Source organism: Berghia stephanieae, chromosome 5 (assembly GCF_034508935.2).
Source record: "Berghia stephanieae isolate SIO BIC M18660-M18661 chromosome 5, UCSD_Bste_1.3, whole genome shotgun sequence".
Classification (NCBI taxonomy): domain Eukaryota; kingdom Metazoa; phylum Mollusca; class Gastropoda; order Nudibranchia; family Aeolidiidae; genus Berghia; species Berghia stephanieae.
Window position 1 is genome coordinate 3,795,488 of NC_088364.1, and position 20,000 is coordinate 3,815,487.

The following is a 20,000-nucleotide window of genomic DNA, read 5'->3' on the forward strand; positions in this document are numbered from 1 at the left end:
TATAATAAAAATAATATAATAATAATAATAATAATAATAATAATAATAATAATAATAATAATAATGATAATAATAATAATAATAATAATAATAATAACAATAATAACAAGAATGGTAATATTAAATAAACTCCCTTTATTCATCCCCAATGGCGTCAGGCATCAGGCTATCAGTCGTCAGGCGTCAGGCATCGGGCGTTGGGCGTTAGGTGTCAGGCGTCATGCTTTCAGGCTTCTGGCGTCAGGCGTCAGGGTCAAGCGTCAGTTGTCAGTCGTCAGGCGTCAGGCGTGTCAGGCGTCATGCTTTCAGGCGTCAGGCATCAGGCGTTAGGCGTCAGGCGTCATGCTTTCAGGCTTCTGGCGTCAGGCGTCAGGGTCAAGCGTCAGTTGTCAGTCGTCAGGCGTCAGGCGTGTCAGGCGTCAGGCGTGTCAGGCGTCAGGCGTCAGGCTATCAGTCGTCAGGCGTCAGGCTTTCAAGCGTCAGGCATCGGGCGTTGGGCGTCAGGCATCGGGCGTTGGGCGTCAGGCGTCAGGCGTCAGGCATCAGGCGTGTCAGGCGTCAGGCTTTCAGTCGTCAGTCGTCAGGCTTTCAGGCGTCAGCAACAATGCAGCCCCGCAAATTGAGCTAATGCGAGATGACTTGCTCACTTGGCCTTACAACGAGGCGGGTAGTCGAACTCGGTACCTCATGGGTACGAGGCAAAGACCGCTGAGCCACGCTGTCCCATTTCAGAAAAAAATTTACTCGTATATCAATCTGTTAAAAATAGTTTTGTCATACATTTAGATTTGCCATTAATTCCGTGCTCTTGAGAAAAAAATTATAAAATGGGCGGTAGGGATCAAATGTTGGCCTTCATCCCGTTTTGTTTTCACAGAAAATAATATTCTCTGGAGCCATCAGATCAATGGACCGGAAGTTTATTCTGGTCTCTGTAACGTCAACAGACAATGATCATCACTTCCGGTTGCTTCAATGAGGGGGCGGCTTTCTTTTCAAGGTAACACTTGAAAACGTTACATTTTACTTTTCAAAGATGAGGCAGCATAACACCGTTTGGTGTCTGTGGGTTACGTATTATTCTGATTTCAGTATCACGTGACATAAAACCGTTTTCAGACCGGGGCTAGAAATGATTGGGTCTCGTGTTTGTCTTGTAGGGAATTGTCGACTTAGGACGCTGGTCAAATAACTGTTTGTGTATGTACGTGTGTGTGACGGTGTGCCTGGCTGTTTTTTAATGTGTGTGCCTGCGTGTGTGTGTGTGTGTGTGTGTGTGTGAGAGAGAGAGAGAGAGAGAGATTTGATTGTTCAAATAATTGTTTTATGTATCTTTTATGTGTATATGTGTGTGTGTGTGTGTGTGAGAGAGAGAGAGAGAGAGAGAGAGATATTTGATGGTTCAAATATAATTGTTTTATGCATCTTTTATGTGTGTATGTATGTATGTATGTGTGTATGTATGTGTTTGTGTCTTTTTTTTTTAATATTATGTCTGACTGTGTTTGAGTGTTTGTTTATTGTGTGTGCGTGGGTGAGTAGTGAGTGGAGGCGGAACGTGAGTGGATTGTAAAATAAAGCCAAACAGTGAGCCATCCTAGAGACAAGATCTTTGAAAGACATTGTGAGTACCATTGAAATCTGGACCTTTCTCACGTCCTATGATAAAAGGTTGTAAGCGCCATGGGGTGAGTTTTGAACTACGGTTGGAAATGTGGTCCAAATAATAAGGATTTGTTTTATGTTTCAATTTAAAAATTGTGTATTTATGATAGTGTTATATTGTAGATTATCCCACCCCGCCCCCTAAAGAGTCACTTGTAATGAATCATATTTACAATAATCATTTGTGACGTCATATAATACATTTCACTAAAAATCCGATTCTTAAAAAAGAAGTATTATTCAAGCGTTTTTGAAGATGTCTTTGATTCAAAATCGACGAAATAGGAATCGATTGAGGGAAAGAATAAATGATTTCTTACACTCTTGGGTTTTGGAATTGGAACTTTGTTCGCAACGCGCACTCTGGCAAGCTCGTGCAACGGTTAGGAACACGTCCGGAATTGGATTCAGTAGTCTGATGTCACGCCACCCGGCAACGCCGGCCATCTTGGTTCTAAACAAAGAAAATCATTACTTTTTATTCTTCATGCTGGCTAGAACTTTTCATATGCTTGTGATCAGAATGTGTAAAAGTCAAAACATGATCAATTTATGGTTTTTTTTTCCTCTGGATACGCTTTTATGCTCGCCGAGAAATATTTCATACGGGCGTCACCATTGTTCCGATAGTTTAGAGCCAGTGTTACTAAGTTACCATGCGTCATTAGGAAGGAAGTGACGTTACGGCTGTTGAAGAGTATTCCAAAAAGCAAGAGTGTAAGAATCGTATATTATTATTATTATTACTACATGACCCAGATAGTATTGTGCACCGTGAATCGGGGATTCCCATACTATAAATAGCTCATTGTTTGTTTACATTGGCGCCTCTCGCCATGTGAGATCAGAATTGTTTGGGCGTCCCTGACGTATAGTCGCTATAAAACACTTTTTTTATCATTTTGGTGGGGGTGGGTGGGGTTTTTATTGTTTTATTTGTTTGTTTTCTTCTTTTTTTTTTTACTTCCCATGATAGACGAGAGGGGGTTGGGGGGGGGGGGTCGCTCTTTTAGGTCAGTCTTCTATCCCCTTGTTTTCCTGTTTCTGGGGGTGAAAGTAAGGGGGGGGGGGGGGCTTAGCTGAGAGGTAACCAATCAAATGTATGAGAGTACGGCTATGTGGTCAAGGGGTATGACACTCGCGTTTGGATCGGAAGGTCCTGGGTTTTTAATGTCTCAATCTATATGTTACGTGTTGCTGTTGGTCTATCTTCTTCTTCTTCTAGGTTCATCCTGGTCCAGTTATATCTGCTATAATTATCTATCTCTTCTTTTCTTCTTTTTCAACAGTCTTGGATTGTTGGTTGGTGAGTTCAGTGGTCTAGAGTGTTTTTCTTTGTTCCTCCGGCGGTTTACAGGTTTTTTCTTGCGTTTATTTTTATCTTTCCTTACTATGTTCCCGAAAAAGGAAGTTGCGATCCGATTGGGCATTAGTTTCCTTTGTTGTATCGCTTGTTTTGCACTTCTGTTCTTGTGTGCAGTATAACGATATCTCTGCATCCTTCTAAAGCACCACATTCAAAAGCTTCAATGTTCTTTTGTGTTTCTGCATTTTAGTCCAGCTTTCGCATCGTAAACAAGATTGGCCACACGTAGCACTTCAAGACTCGAATCTAATCCCGAACGACATCTGTTTGTTTTTCAAATGTTTCCAGGTCCATGAAGGCCTGTTTGGCTTGAGTTATTCTTGCCGTATGTCTCGTTACATCTCCATCTGTTTGGTCTATCTATCTATCTATCTATCTATCTATCTATCTATATATCTATCTATCTATCTATCTATTTACCGCAATGTTGGAGTCAGTCTACATCGATGTTTCAGGCCTAATCAGCCATCGTCAGGACTGTGTGTTACATGAGTTTGGTTTGTTGTGTGTTGTTATTTGTTGAAGTGGTTCCGGTTTATGCCTGGAATAGAAATATACTATAATCAAACACCCTCATGAAGCCACACTCAACACGAAAAATGAGATGTACAATACGTGTCCACATCGCCGAAAATACTTATTAATCAACTACAAACCGGAACCATTTCAACAAACAACAACACACAACAAACCAAACTCATGTAACACACAGTCCTGACGATGGCTGATTCGGCCTGAAACATCGATGTAGACTGACTCCAACATTGTGGTAAATATTAAAATAATAATTCGCTCCATTGCTACATGTTGAGCACTATCTGTACCATATTTGTATCAAACACGATTCAATATCTATCTATCTATCTATCTATCTATCTATCTATCTATCTATCTATCTATCTATCTATCTATCTATCTATCATCTATTCTATCATCATCTATCATCTATCATATCTATCTATCTATCATCATCATCATCATCAACCATCATCCATCATTCACACATCCACATAACCATCCATCCATCCATCCATCCAACTCACCAACATCCATCCATCTCCATCCACACATCCATCCATCCATCCATCCACCATCCATAACACATCCATTCCCCATCCATATCAACCATCCATCATCCATCCATCCATCCATCCAACCATCCAACCATCCATCCAACCATCAACATCCACATCACCATCCATCCATCCAACCATCCATCCATCCATCCATCCATCCAACCATCCATCCATCCATCTCTGCACCCTCCCTTCCCCTCTATTTCGTCCATAACTCTCCCATCCTTGATCGTCTTCTTCCCAATTCCAATTTCGATTTGATTTGTCCCTTAAAATTTGTTCCGGGTATTGCTCCTGTCGCGTCGTCCTCATCGGCCCATCCATCATCATCTAATCACTGAGAGGGACAAAGCGCTGGTTAATGAAAAATAAAACAAAGAAAAAAATCAAACTAAGTAAATAAATGAAATTCCCGTGCGGCTATGTGGTCTAGTCGTATGACACTCGCTTTCGGATCGGAAGGTCCTGACTTCGAGCCTAACCCGGCGCATAGTTGAGTCCTTGGAAAAGGCTCTTTACTAACATCCTCTCACCGTAATCAGGTGTAAAATGAGTAGTTGGCTGTTGACAGCGTTGTCTCTATACGAAAAAAAAACAATATCTCTGTCGGAAAAAAATGGCATTATCGCCTAACATGCGTCATGTCTCGTTCTTTTTGTTACGTGTTGCTGTTGGTCAGGGACCCTTTGTAAAGCGCTTTGAGCTAAATTTTGTCACAAGTCAATTGGATTCAATAGTCTGATGTCATGTCGCCCAGCAACGGCGGCCATCGTGGTTCTAAATAAAGAAAATCGGTACTTTTTATTCTTCATGCTGACTAGAACTTTTCATATGTCTTGTGATCAGAATGTGTAAAAGTCAAAACATGATCAAATTTCTATTATTTTTTCCCCTCTGGATACGCTTTTATGCTCGTCGGAGAAATATTTCATAAGGGCGTCCGCCAATGTCCCGATAGTTTAGAGCCAATTACTAAGCTACCATGCGTCATACGAGGGAAGTGACGTCACGACTGTTGAAGCGTATTCGTTCCTCTTGCTGGATAGGAAACGTGAGATGCAATATCGTGTCATGATTTTATAAGATAGGGAATGAGATTAGCGGGAGAGTAGTGTCCCTTGATTGGACGTCACCCCTAGTCTGTGACGTCACCGGCGGAAAAGGTATTAGAGAGAGAACGTCATGTTGGTTGTGCGCATGCGTCTCTCGTCCTCGCTTCCGATGATGATATTATAAATTGGTTTACACGGCCACGGTCCCAGGTTGTGGATCATATTGATGCTATGCGTTTAACCAAAATATTTTACATCTCTCGCCAGTCGGATTAATGTACCAAGACACAAAACTATGTGTAACATTGAACGTAAAAATAGTATGCGCTTGTCTAAGAAGCTCACAACATTGACATCCGGAAGTATAACGGACCGACACACAAAGCTATGTGTATTCTTGAACTTTATAGTCTGGTTCAGTTAAGTGAGAAGTACTCGTAAACTCGGATGGCAAAAAACAAAAACAAAGACCAGAGTGACGTCATCTTCGTTCCAGCTATACAGTCTGGTTGATACAGTTTAGTGAGAATTACTCATAAACATGGATGGCAAATAGACAATAACGAAGACCTGAGTGACGTCAACTTCGTTCTATCTATAGACTGGTTGCTAGAATTTAGTTAAAACTACTCATTACAATGGCTGGCTCAAAAAAACCTTCAATGACATCATGAATGACATCATGAATGACGTCATGAATGACATCATGAATGACATCATGAATGACATCATGAATGACATCATGAATGACATCATGAATGACATCATGAATGACATCATGAATGACATCATGAATGACATCTTGAATGACATCATGAATGACATCATGAATGACATCATGAATGACATCATGAATGACATCTTGAATGACATCATGAATGACATCATGAATGACGTCATGAATGACATCATGAATGACGTCATGAATGCCTTCCTTGATTTCCATCGGCTGCCTTTCGAAAACTCATTTTGGTCAATTTTCTACTTTTTGAGATTTTCCAGTAATGAGATAAATTGAAATGGGAATTATATTTTAAGTATCAATTGAGACTAGAATTCACTCTCAATTTGTATGAATTTGAAGTTTAATTGTGATGAGAAATGTTAGGGGAAATAATCTCCAATATCTCAAAATGGGAAAAAAAAACTGAGTTAAGAGGTTTTGGAAAAGCACTCTTCAATTCCGAAAACAAGATAATCAAAAATTGAAAGGGAAAAAAAACACAACAACAAAATTATCCCGCATCGCATGCTGAGTCATAGCAGACGATATGCCAGTTGTATTTTGGTTTTCTTGTTTGTTTGTTTTCTTATTTTTTGCTGTGTCTGGATCTGTTTCATACAAACGTTTTCAGATTTTAATCTTGGTTGGATTCCTGACCTCCCATAGTGGGCAGGGAGGTACTTACTGTGTCTCCCTGGGTGGGATTCCTGACCTCCCATAGTGGACAGGGAGGTACTTACTGTGTCTTCCTGGGTGGGGTTCCTGACCTCCCACACTGGGCAGAGAGGTACTTACTGTTTCTTCCTGGGTGGGGTTCCTGACCTGATTGTGTGCTCTTGGAACCTACATCTGTTTCCTATTTGAACCAATTCCCTTTTGTCTTACTTTTTCTTGGGTGCTTTAATTGTAGTTCTGGAACGTTTTACTATCCCACTTTTTTCCGTTTTACTGACGCTGATATGACCTAAATGTGTTGCAAGCGTTGTAAAACTCTTAGAACCAAAAACAAAAACATCAGATCTCTATATTACACTACTGCCTGTACCCATATTTCTCAATTTGATGACGTCACCGTTGCTGTGTTTTCTATCCCCATGTAATATTTTATCCTTTTCCAAATTGCTTTCTGTCTTCGTCTTGGGGATGAGATTACTTGGTTTTGTCCAGGCCCTGGTCGTAGTCTTTGACTGCGCTCAATTAAAATGTATAGTTATCGTTTTGGGAGATACTGATTTTTCCCTTTCAAATAATCTCTCATGTGTTTGAAGAGGTCTTAAACAAAACATACTGATGTAAAAAAAATAAACCTAAAAACCCTTGAGCTTTTATATAGCGCAAAATCCACTAAACGTGCTCAACGTGCTTTACAAAGGGTCACTGATGACCAACAACAATACGTAACATGTAGAACAAGACATGACGCCTGTTAGGCGATATTTCAATTTTTTCGAAAGAGACAACGCTGCTGATGGCAAGGTACTCGTTTCACACATGAGTACGGTGAGAGAATGTGAGTAAAGAGCCTTCTCCAAGGACTCAACCTTGCGCCGAGCGAGGCTCGAACTCAGGACCTTCCGATCCGAAAGCAAGTGTCATACAACAAGAGCACATAGCCGCTCAACCTTCATCGGTTCCCTATGTGAAACCAGTCCCTCTATTCTTACTGTCTCTTGTGCGATGTCAATTGTAAATCGAGAATATTTTAACTGTCCCATTTTCTTCCATTCTACTGGCGCTGACTTGACCTAAATTTGCCACAAACGCCGTTCGTCCAGTTATTCCACCAAACTGGTTGTCCCTCGAAAACGGAGAAATGCTGGAATGAGATCCTTTTCTCATTTCGGACCCTCTGTTTGGAACGCCTTACCACAGAGCATTCGTGAAAAAGAATCTTTGTCTATTTTTAAACGTTCGCTTAAAACATATCTGTTTCGTCTTTACTAGATGTTATGAGAAGCAAGATAGGTCTGTCTGGTTTCTATTGTGTGTGTGTGTGTGTGTGTGTGTGTGTAAGCTTGTGTGTGTGTGTGTGAATGAGTATGTGTCAGCCAAAGTAATTTATAATTTAAGCCCTTAGAGTCTGGTGTCTCGGAGTTATAGTGCTATATAAGTTTTCAGCATTACTATTATTATAAAACTCTGAGGGAAAAACAATATATTAAAATAAACCAAGCACACACACACACACACACACACACACACACACACACACACACATACATACACCTGTTGCTTGTGAAATAATGAAGCATCGTTGTTGCCATAACAACGGATACTCGTGGTATGAAGTAAATACGTACTCACGATAAAGGGACGTAACTCGTAGCTAATTCTTCAGTTCATTATTTTTAATGGTCGTGACCTAACTTGGTCTTCTGGTTGTACACATACCCGGTGACTTGGACTGGATGTCTAAACGGAAATGACGTCTCAAACCCGGTGTTATACTGGAGGGATCAAAATTATCAACAACAACAACAACAACAACAACAACAACAACATTAACAACAACAACAACAACAAAACAAAAACAAAAACAAAAACAAAAAAATCAAACCCAACAAAAATTATTTTAAAAAAATAAATTAATAATAATAATAATAATAATAATAATAATAATAATAATAATAATAATAATAATAATAATAATAATAATAATAATAATATTAATAATAATAATAATAATAATAATAATAATAATAATAATAATAATAATAATAATAATAATAATAATTTGTTTAGAAGTAGGGGGGGGGGGGGGGGGATTCTACGAGCATTAAGACATTATGTGTGTATGTGTGTGTATGTGTGTATGTGTGTGTATGTGTGTGTTTTTGTGGTTATGTGTTTGTATGTGTGTGTGTTTTTGTGTGTGTGTGTATGTGTGTGTGTATGTGTGTGTGTGTTTTTGTGTATGTGTGTGTTTTTGTGTGTATGAGTATATATGTATGTGTGTATGTGTGTATGTGTGTGTGCTATGGGCGAGAGGTACCAAATCCTTGATTAACACCTCGACATCACCACACCCACACTCCCACACCCACATCCCCACACCCACACCCACACCCACATCCCCACACCCACACTCCCACACCCACATCCCCACACGCACACTCCCACACCCACATCCCCACACCCACACCCACACCCACATCCCCACACCCACACCCACACCCACATCCCCACACCCACACTCCCACACCCACATCCCCACACCCACACCCACACCCACACCCACATCCCCTCACCCACATCCCCACATCCACATCCCCACACCCACATCCCCACACCCACATCCCCACACCCACACCCACATCCCCACACCCACATCCCCACACCCACACCCCACACCCACACCCACACCCACACCCACACCACCCACACCCACATCCCACACCATCCCACACCCACCCCAACCATCCCCACACCCACATCCCACACCCACATCCCCACACCCACATCCCCACACCACACCCACACCAACCACACACCACATCCCCACACCCACATCCCACACCCAATCCCCACAACCACATCCCCACACACATCCCACACCACATCCCCACACCCACATCCCCACACCCACACCCACATCCCCACAACCACATCCCCACACCCACATCCCCACACCCACATCCCCACAACCACATCCCCACAACCACATCCCCACACCCACATCCCCACACCCACATCCCCACAACCACATCCCCACAACCACATCCCCACACCCACACCCACATCCCCACACCCACATCCCCACCCCCACACCCACATCCCCGCACCCACATCCCCACACCACCACCACCCCGCACCCACACCCCCCCACACACCCACACCCCCCCACACCACATCCCCACACCCACATCCCACACCCACATCCCACACCCACATCCCCACACCCACATCCCACACCCACATCCCCCCACATCCCACACCCACATCCCACACCCACACCCCACACCCCACATCCCCACCACCCCACATCCCCACACACCCACATCTCCCCGCACCCACATCCCCACACCCACATCCCCACACCCACATCCCCGCACCCACATCCCCACACCCACACCCCCACACCCACATCCTGACCGTTTTAAGTGATTCGCTGTTCTTCCCAAATTGCTGAAGACATTCTAAAGATGCGTCTGTAGGAACAGGGAAAAAGATAAAGGACGAGATGGACAGATATATGGGACAATTCATTACAAACCAGTACGTTGATGGGATGGATTGTATTCTGTAACTTGTGTTGTCACCCCCCCCCCCCCCCCCCCCCCCCCCAACCTCATCCCCCTTCCTCCTGAAAATATTGGGATTAAAAACGGATTTCAAGGTGTCCGCCTGTAATGTTCACAAAAGCATCATCATCAACAACAACAACAACAACAACAAATACAACAACAACACCAGTAACAACAACAACAACAACAGCAATAAAAACAACAATAACAACAACAGCAAATGCAACAACAACGACTTCCATAGTGGGCAGGGAGGTATATACTGTGTCTTCTATCCCCCTATATATGTTTTCCAACATGCCTTCTGTCTTTGTCTTGGAATGAGATTACTTGGTTTTGTTCTGGCCCTGGCCGGAGTCCTGGCTGGGAGGGAAACAGTCAAATGCATAGTTATTGTTTTGGGAGATGATATTTTTTTCCTTGTAAATCATCTCTCTGTTATGTTTTATTATATTTGTTATTTTGAATTTATAATGTAAACATTTGAGGGTGTTCCTCTTTGTTGGGTTTTGTGCTTGTGTCCGGATGTAATCTCAAACTAAGTACATTGGAATCTACATCTGATCCCTATTTGTTCCCAGTTCCCCTTTGTCATACTTTCTCTTGGGTGCTTTAATTGTAATTCTAGAACTTTTTACTATCCCATTTTCTTCCTTTTTACTGGCGCTGATATAACCTAAATGTGTTACAAGCGCCGTAAAAACAAACAACAACAACAACAACAAATATAACAGTAACAATGATAATAACAAAAACAACAGCAACAATAACAAACATATCCACAACAATAGCAACAGCAACAAAATCAAAAACGACATCAAGAACACCAACAACAAAAATAACAACAGTAACAACTGCAATAACAACAAGAACAACAGCAAAAATAACAACAACAACAACATCATAATAACAACAACAACAACATAATAACAACAACAACAACATTACCACTCACCCACTCTCCACATCAAGTCTTCCTCAACGGGGAAAAAGCACATTTAAAACAAATTTTGGCCAGAAAACTGGTCCTTCATATTATCCATCGATTAAAATTCTTCTCATCTCAACAAAAACTTTCAAACCCGAGACTGCCTTCCTTTATAACTTCCCACAACACGGAGGTCACATGACTCAATTTGCATACATTTGAGGGACGAGTTTTTTGTCCAAAATGTTTTTAATGTGTTTGATCGTGGTACGACAGTCCACTGCACTCAGAGCAATTTAGGTGACGTGACGCAAGGCACAGACCCTTTCCTAATGGCCAGATAAATTTGTTTTCCCTATTAAAAGCCCGTGTGGTTACAGGCAGTGATGCCGCTTACGATCAAATCTGCTTAGGGGATTATCGGAGGTTTTTGGCGGTTTTTGGGGGATTTTTGGGTTGTTGTTTATTTTTTTTTTGGATGCCTAACTCTAACAAAATACTTTTAAAAATTATTTTGGCCGTGAAATTTTTGTTTGGTATATTCGATAAATTCATATGGCTCAACAATAATAAATTCGAGACTTTGCGGAATTTTAGTTTTTATAGAATTATTGTATATATTAATTGTATGGGGATTTTTTTATTTTACAAATTTTAGCGGTTATTTAAGTAGGGTGATATTTCATGATTTTTCTAGCCGAATTCTTTATATATATATTTTTAATGTTTTGTCATTTTGCAATGGGAATGGGCTTGCCTGAAGGTCTTTTACGGAACTTTTAAAACAAGTTTCTTTTAAGTAGAGTAAAAAATTTTTCATCTTTAAAATGTTTAGATTGATCTGATATTCCTCTCTCTTCTTTTTTTTTTTTTTTTGCTCTTGCTCTTCTGTTCTTTTTTTGGTTTGTTTTGTTTTTTTTTTTCTGTTATTTTTCTCTTTTTTGTTTTTTTTTTTTTGGGGTTCAATTGTGTTCTGTTTTTGAAAGTTTCTCAACCCACGTTGCGCATCTACCTATCTTTGTCTAGTTTTGTCCTTTCTTCTCTCTCTCTCTCTCTCTCTCTCTCTCTCTCTCTCTCTCTCTCTCTCTCTCTCTCTCTCTCTCTCTCTCTTTCTTTCTCTCAAACAACAAACAACAAAACAGTAAGACAACGATTACTATCACAACAAACATCAGAAATTGATCTGACTGGGTGGGGTTCCGGAGGTACTTACTATGTCTTCCTGTGTGGGGTTCCTGACCTCCCATAGTGGGCAGGGAAGTACTTACTGTGTCTTCTATACCCTTATATCTGTTTTCCAACATGCCTTCTGTCTTTGTCTTGGAATGAGATTACTTGGTTTTGTCCTGGCCCTGGCTGGAGTCCTAGCTGGGAGGGAAACAGTCAAATGCATAATTCTTTTTTTGGGAGATGATTTTTTCCCTTGTAAATCATCTCTCTGTTATGTATTATTATATTTTTTTATTTTGAATGTTTAATGTAAGCATTTGAGTGTATTCCTCTTTGTTGGATTTTGTGCTTGTGTCCAGATGAGATTTATAGGTGATCTCATACTAAGTACATTGGTTGGAATCTACATCTGATCCCTTTTGTTCCCAGTTCCCCTATGTCTTACTTTTTCTTGCTAGCTTTAAATGTAATTCTAGAACTTTTTACCATCCCATTTTCTTCCTTTTTACCGGCGCTGATATAACCTAAATGTGTTGCAAGTGCCGTAAAACCCTTAAAAACAAACAAAACAAAAAACATATTGAGAAATCGCCAATGTCAAACAAGGCCTGCATAGGGCATAGAGACTCTATACAATAGGGTTCAACAGTCGTGACGTCACTTCCCTCGTAATGACGCATTGTTCTAAACTTATGAAATACTTCTCCCACGAGCATAAAAGTGTATCCAAAGGAGAAAAACGTTATAAATCTGATCATGTTTTGACTTTTATACATTCTGATCACATGACATGTGAAAAAGTTCTCACCAGAAGGAAGAATTAAAAGTGCTGGTTGCTGGGTGGGCGTGACATCAGACTATTCAATCCTATTTCTCCAAGGCATCGGGTCATCAGCGCTATTCTACCGTCCTATGATGAACGGGCGTAAGCTCCATGGGGTCCGTTTGAGCTGTGGCCGAAACATCTGTTCGATATTTTACGGAATCGTTTTATGTTTCAATTTCAAAATGTTGTATTTCTGATCGTGTTGTATTACACATTACTACGTGACCTAAATGGGGAATGAGATTAGTGGAAGAGTAGCGTCCCTTGATTGGACGTCACCCTTAGTCTGTGACGTCATCGGTGGACAAGTTATTAGAGAGAGAAAGTCATGTTGGTTGTGCGCATGCGTCTCTCGTCCTCGCTTCCGGTGAAAGCGGCTTGAGACACTTCAAAACCAAATTGACGTTCTCTCTGTAAGGTGACGTCTAATCAAGGGACGCTACTCTTCCTCTAATCTCACTCCCTATAGAATTGTGTGCCGTGAAACGGGAATTCCCTGTAATATTAATAGCTCTTTTTTTTTTGTTCACGTTGGTACTTACGTCCGTTTACCGTATGGCGACAGTATTATTATTATTATTATTATTATTATTATTATTATTATTATTATTATTATTATTATTATTATTATTATTATTATTATTACAACACAACGCGAAAGGAAACTCGCAGACCCATTTCACCGGCAGGGATGCCAATTTGACCAGAGGTCATTTCCTAATGTTTGGACCAAATGTCCGTCATTTGTCTGAAGTGGACATCCGGCCACCCACAATTACGGCTACAATCTTTGCATGAAATGGACGGTAGGAATGATGGGGAGTGGGTGAGGGGTGGGGGTGTGATACTATGAAGAATGACACCGTGTCACGCAAGTGTCGTGATCTCCAGCATAGAGGAGATAGGAATGAGTAAGACATTTAAATAAGGTACCATCGCATGTAAACAAATCATTTGGGGCGGATCGCCTCGCCACACAAGGGTGTATAAATGTCGAGGTGACCCGGGTGACTAAATGTGATTTGGAAGTTAAAGTAAATTATGTTACCCAACTCCTCAAAACGGTTATTTGGATGTTGGCAATTGGATTTATGGTCTAAATTATATGAAAGCGGGATTCGTTTTGAAATAAATTTTTTAGTCTTTTGAAATTTAACTCTCTCCTTACCAGCCATTTTCAAGATTTTCCCCAAAAGGTCACACCGACCCACGACAAAATAGATTTTTTATCACTCAAACACAATAGCAGTCAAATTCTTGCGATAGACGTCTCCATAATTTATTAATCAAAACATTCTCTACAACACACTGTGTTCATTTTCTTTAGATTTTATGATGTACGAAAGAAATTTGAATAAGAAAAATGTTGGTTGTATCGTAACGAATGTGACGATTTTCCTATGGTTAGTATGAAGAGGGTTAAATGTTGATTGTGTCGTAACGAATGTGACGATTTTCCTGTAGTTGGTAAAGAGAGGGTTAAATGTTGGATGTATCGTAACGAATGTGACGATTTTCCTGTAGTTGGTAAAGAGAGGGTTAAATGTTGGATGTATCGTAACGAATGTGACGATTTTCCTGTAGTTGGTAAGGAGAGGGTTAAATGTTGGTTGTATCGTAACGAATGTGACGATTTTCCTGTAGTTGGTAAAGAGAGGGTTAAATGTTGGATGTATCGTAACGAATGTGACGATTTTCCTGTAGTTGGTAAGGAGAGGGTTAAATGTTGGTTGTATCGTAACGAATGTGACGATTTTCCCGTAGTTGGTAAGGAGAGGGTTAAATGTTGGATGTATCGTAACGAATGTGACGATTTTCCTGTAGTTGGTATGGAGAGGGTTAAGGTACAAACTGTTCTTTCTTTTTTTTTTTGAATACAATATCTATCATTGTAGCTATGTGGTCTTGTAGTATGACTCACATTCTCTCACCTACTCCAAGTGTAAAATGAGTACCTGGCCGTTAACAGCGTTGTCTCTATCCGAAATTTTTTTTTGAAATATCTCCTAACAGGCGTCATGTCTCGTCCTACATGGACCCCTTGCAAAGCGGTTTGAGCACGATTAGTGGATATTGCGCTATATGAAAGCTGAACCTGTTTTTGAATTTGGATACACGTCATCCAACAGTCGCCCCATTGAAAAGGACGTTATGAAACAGATTGGCTTCTGTGGCATGTTTACCAATGGGATTCAATAGTCTGATGTCACGTCCGCCCATCAACCAGGTGCTTGGTTCTAAACAAAGAAAATTGGTACTTTTATATTCTTCATGCTGGCTAGAACTTTTTCACGTATCATGTGATCAGAATGTATAAAAGTGAAAACATGATCAGATTTATAATGATTTTCTCCTCGGGATACACTTTAATGCTCGTCGGAGAAGTATTTCATAAGGGTGGTGATGGAGAAAATGACGTTCACCATTGTTTCGATAGTTTAGAACCAGTTACTATGCGTCATTACGAGGGAAGTGACGTCACGACTGTCGAACCCTATTATTTCATCGTACATAGATCTAAAATACAAAGATGGAATACGATACAAAAACACCGAACAGTCTATAAAAAGATTCCGCCCTCAATTTATATAACGAAACAACCAATCAATCGACCAATCAAATGAAAGAATCTCAACAAGTCACTAGTTATTATATTATCCTTCCGCAGCGTACTAATCGAGCGAGAAAAAGTACCTCGGACAGGTCACACAGTTATTCTATTTTTCTTCTTTTCTTTTTTAAATGTTTGCATGATAAGCCTCGTTTCGTCATTATCGGCTGCTCCTGGAGACTCAATAGCCAATCTCCAGGGGGAAGTGAGAAGCGCCCAGTGAAGCGCCTAAGAGACGGAAACTAGATTCTATTCCTCCATTGCGAGTTGCTGTGTAAATGGATTGGTGGTCTGTGGAGACAAATTCCCGCCGATTTGTCACACGTGACTTGTCCCAGCCAGGCCAGCCAGCCGACGTCATTTTGACATTATTTTGGGAGTTGTCCGTAACACGATTTGCTTCCCTTGACTGACCTTTCGTGGGGACTGGCTGGTGGTGTTGTGGTTGTTGTTGTTTGTTGTTGGTGGTGGTGGTGTGGTTGTTGTTGTTGTTTGTTGTTGTTGTTGGTGGTGGTGGTGTTGTGGTTGTTGTTGTTTGTTGTTGTTGTTGTTGGTGGTGGTGGTGGTGTTGTGGTTGTTGTTGTTTGTTGGTGCTGGTGGTGTTGTGGTTGTTGTTGTTGTTTGTTGTTGAAGGTGGTGTTGGTGTTGTGGTTGTTGTTGTTTGTTGTTGGTGGTGGTGGTGTTGTGGTCGTTGTTGTTGTTTGTTGTTGTTGTTGGTGGTGGTGGTGTTGTGGTTGTTGTTGTTGTTGTTGTTGTTGGTGGTGGTGTGGTGGTTGTTGTTGTTTGTTGTTGTTGGTGGTGTGGTGGTTTTTGTTGTTTGTTGTTGTTGGTGGTGGTGGTGTTGTGGTTGTTGTTGTTTGTTGTTGTTGTTGTTGGTGGTGGTGGTGGTGTTGTGGTTGTTGTTGTTTGTTGTTGTTGGTGGTGGTGGTGGTGTGGTGGTTTTTGTTGTTTGTTGTTGTTGGTGGTGGTGGTGTTGTGGTTGTTGTTTGTTGTTGGTCGTGGTAGTGTTGTTGTGGTCGTTGTTGTTTGTTGGTGGTGGTGGTGGTGGTGTTGTTGTTGTTGTGGGGACGATTGGGGGGAGGAGAGAGAGAGAGAGAGAGAGAGAGAGAGAGAGAGAGAGAGAAGGGGAGGGGAGGAGGGACGGGAGAGGAAAGAAAGGAACAGAAGAGGGAGAGAAAGATGGGGAAGGTGAGAGGCGGGATGGGGAGAGAGAGATGGGAGAAAGAGGAAAAGGGATAGAGGGGGAAGAGAGATAGATGGATGAAGGAGAAAGAGGCAGAGGGGGCAGAGTGTGGCATGACACTCGCTTTCGAATCGGAATGTCCTGGGTTCGAGCCTCGCTCGGCACACAGTTGAGACCTTGGAAAAGGCTCTTTACTCAGATTCTCTCACCGTACTCAGGTGTAAAATGAAAACCTGGCCGTTAAACAGCGTTGTCTCTTTCGTAAAACAAAGTATAATATCGCCTTGCAGGCATCATGTCAAGTCTTGTTCTACATGTTACGTGTTGCTGTTGGTCAGGGACCCTTTGTAAAGCGCTTTGAGCACGTTTGGTGGATATTGCTCAACATAAAAACTCCAGTTTTTATAAAACATGTTTTTTTCATAAATTCAATTAAATTCAATATTCCCCATTGAAAGCCTATGTCCGCAATAGCGTTTTAACCCTCCCCTCACCAACTATAGGAAAATCGTCACATTCGTTACGATACAACCAACATTTAACCCTCCCCTCACCAACTATAGGAAAATCGTCACATTCGTTACGATACAACCAACATTTAACCCTCTCCGTACCAACTATAGGAAAATCGTCACATTCGTTACGATACAACCAACATTTAACCCTCTCCATACCAACTACAGGAAAATCGTCACATTCGTTACGATACAACCAACATTTAACCCTCTCCACACCAACTACAGGAAAATCGTCACATTCGTTACGATACAACCAACATTTAACCCTCTCCGTACCAACTATAGGAAAATCGTCACATTCGTTACGATACAACCAACATTTAACCCTCTCCGTACCAACTATAGGAAACTCGTCACATTCGTTACGATACAACCAACATTTAACCCTCTCCGTACCAACTATAGGAAAATCGTCACATTCGTTACGATACAACCAACATTTAACCCTCTCCATACCAACTACAGGAAAATTGTCACATTCCTTACGATACAACCAACATTTAACCCTCTCCATACCAACTATAGGAAAATTGTCACATTCGTTACGATACAACCAACATTTCTCTTATTCAAATTTCTCTTGTATATCATGGAATTCAAAGAAAATGAACAGTGTGTTGTAGAGAATGTTTTGCTAAAGAAATTATTTATGGCAAGAACTTTACTGCTATTGTGTTAGAATGATAAAAAATCTATTTTTGTGTTTGTTGGGTGTGACGTTATGGGGGAAAATCCTGAAAATGGCTGGTAAGGAGGGAGTTTTGGGGATGAGACACACTTGTTATTTCTACTTTAAATCATTAAGACATGAAGGAACAGGTACTGGTGAAAGATGAAGAACTAAACAAGTGTCTACGAAACGGTGCCAGACTAAGCAAGAAAGAAAAATATAAGAAAAAAGTAAAAATAACCCCATCCTTGTGATGAATTTAGGTATTAAAAAGTGTCCCAACTATCGGGTACCTCTGTGGTGAAATACACGTCTGACCGGTAAACAGAAGGTCTGAGGTTCGATACCCATTCGAGGTTTTTGGGATGATCGTATTTTTCTTTCTTGCTTTGTCTGGCATCTCCATACACACGTGTTCAGATCTTGGTGTAGCACAGACATATGTGAGACTGGCAGAAAAAACACTCGGGAATATGCTGCAAGTTTCTATAGGGAATGAGACTAGCAGAAGAGTACCGTCCCTTGATTGGACGTCACCTTACAGAGAGAACGTCAAAATGGTTTTGCGCATGCGTCTATCTCGTCCTACCTTCATGTCAAGTGTCTCATGCCGCACAACCAACATGACGTTCTCTCTCTAATAACTTTTCCGCTCGTGACTTCCAATAAAGGGACGCTACTCTTCCGCTAATCTCATTCCCAATTCGAGATATGAGCCAAAATCAACGATAAAGTGTTTCCCGAAGAGGGAAAAAAATTCATAATTTGGGTTCGAAAAGACATAGATAGATAGAACGAAAGTTTAAAGTGGTAAATGATCAGAAAGATGTGGTCTACACCACTGCATACAGCTCAATTTATGAATTTGCGCATCTTTCCGGATTTTCTCAGTCAGCCACACATATCACTCGTCTATTTCTGATCATGTGCGGCTATGTGGTCTAGTGGTATGACACTCGCTTTCGGATCGGAAGGTCCTGGGTTCGAGCCTCGCGCTCGGCGTATAGTTGAGTCCTTGGAAAAGGCTCTTTACTCACATTCTCTCATCGTACTCAGGTGTAAAATGATTACCTGACCGTTAACAGCGTTTTCTTTGTCCGAAAAATTGTAATATCGCCTAGCAGGCGTCATGTCCCGTCCTACATGTTAAATGTTGCTGTTGACCAGGGACCCCTTATAAAGCGCTTTGAGCACATTTAGTGGATATTGCGCTATATAAAGCTCAATCATCTTGATATTAACCGCCTTGTTTTATTCAATTTTTCTATATATTTTAAAACTTGTTTTTTTATCCACCAATCTTGCTTAAAGCGTTTCTTGGTGAAGCAGAAGCCGGATGCTGGATGCCGGACAACCACCACGCTCGAATCCGGCTTCTCTTGTAGTAAAGGTCATACTGAATCCACTCGGAAACCAAGCAAACACACACACACACACACACACACACACGCACATATCCATCATCCGTTTTAAAGACCCTTTTCGATAGACTTGACCCAACGTGTACACGTTTGCAGGTCTGATTACCGAAACCATTTATTATTTCTTGATTTAACATTGTTGTAGCGGACATTATTTGTATAGGGAATGAGATTAGCGGAAGAGTAGCGTCCCTTGATTGGAAGTCACGAGCGGAAAAGTTATTAGAGAGAGAACGTCATGATGGTTGTGCGGCATGAGACACTTCACCGAAAGCGAGGACGAGAGAGACGCATGCGCAAAACCAATTTGACGTTCTCTCTGTAAGGTGACGTCCAATATAGGGACGCTACTCTTCCGCTAATCTCATTCCCTATTAGTTTGAGACTGGCCTCAATACAACATGACAATGTGGATTACTAGACCTGAAAATAAGTACACGTTAGCCTTACTGCCCGTAACGAACCGTGTGAAAATGGAATGGACGGATACCATGCACTCCTTTACCGATTTGAGTGCTGGGCAAGGGGATGGGGCATGCCGTGACA

The 20,000-nt window shown here is 41.2% G+C and overlaps 1 protein-coding gene across 2 annotated transcripts in view; it reads left to right on the forward strand.

The window, feature by feature from the left end:
* Positions 1-20,000, forward strand: part of LOC144972255 (substance-K receptor-like) — a gene marked incomplete at its 3' end in the record, with an annotated part of 252,558 nt that overhangs the window by 231,012 nt on the left and 1,546 nt on the right.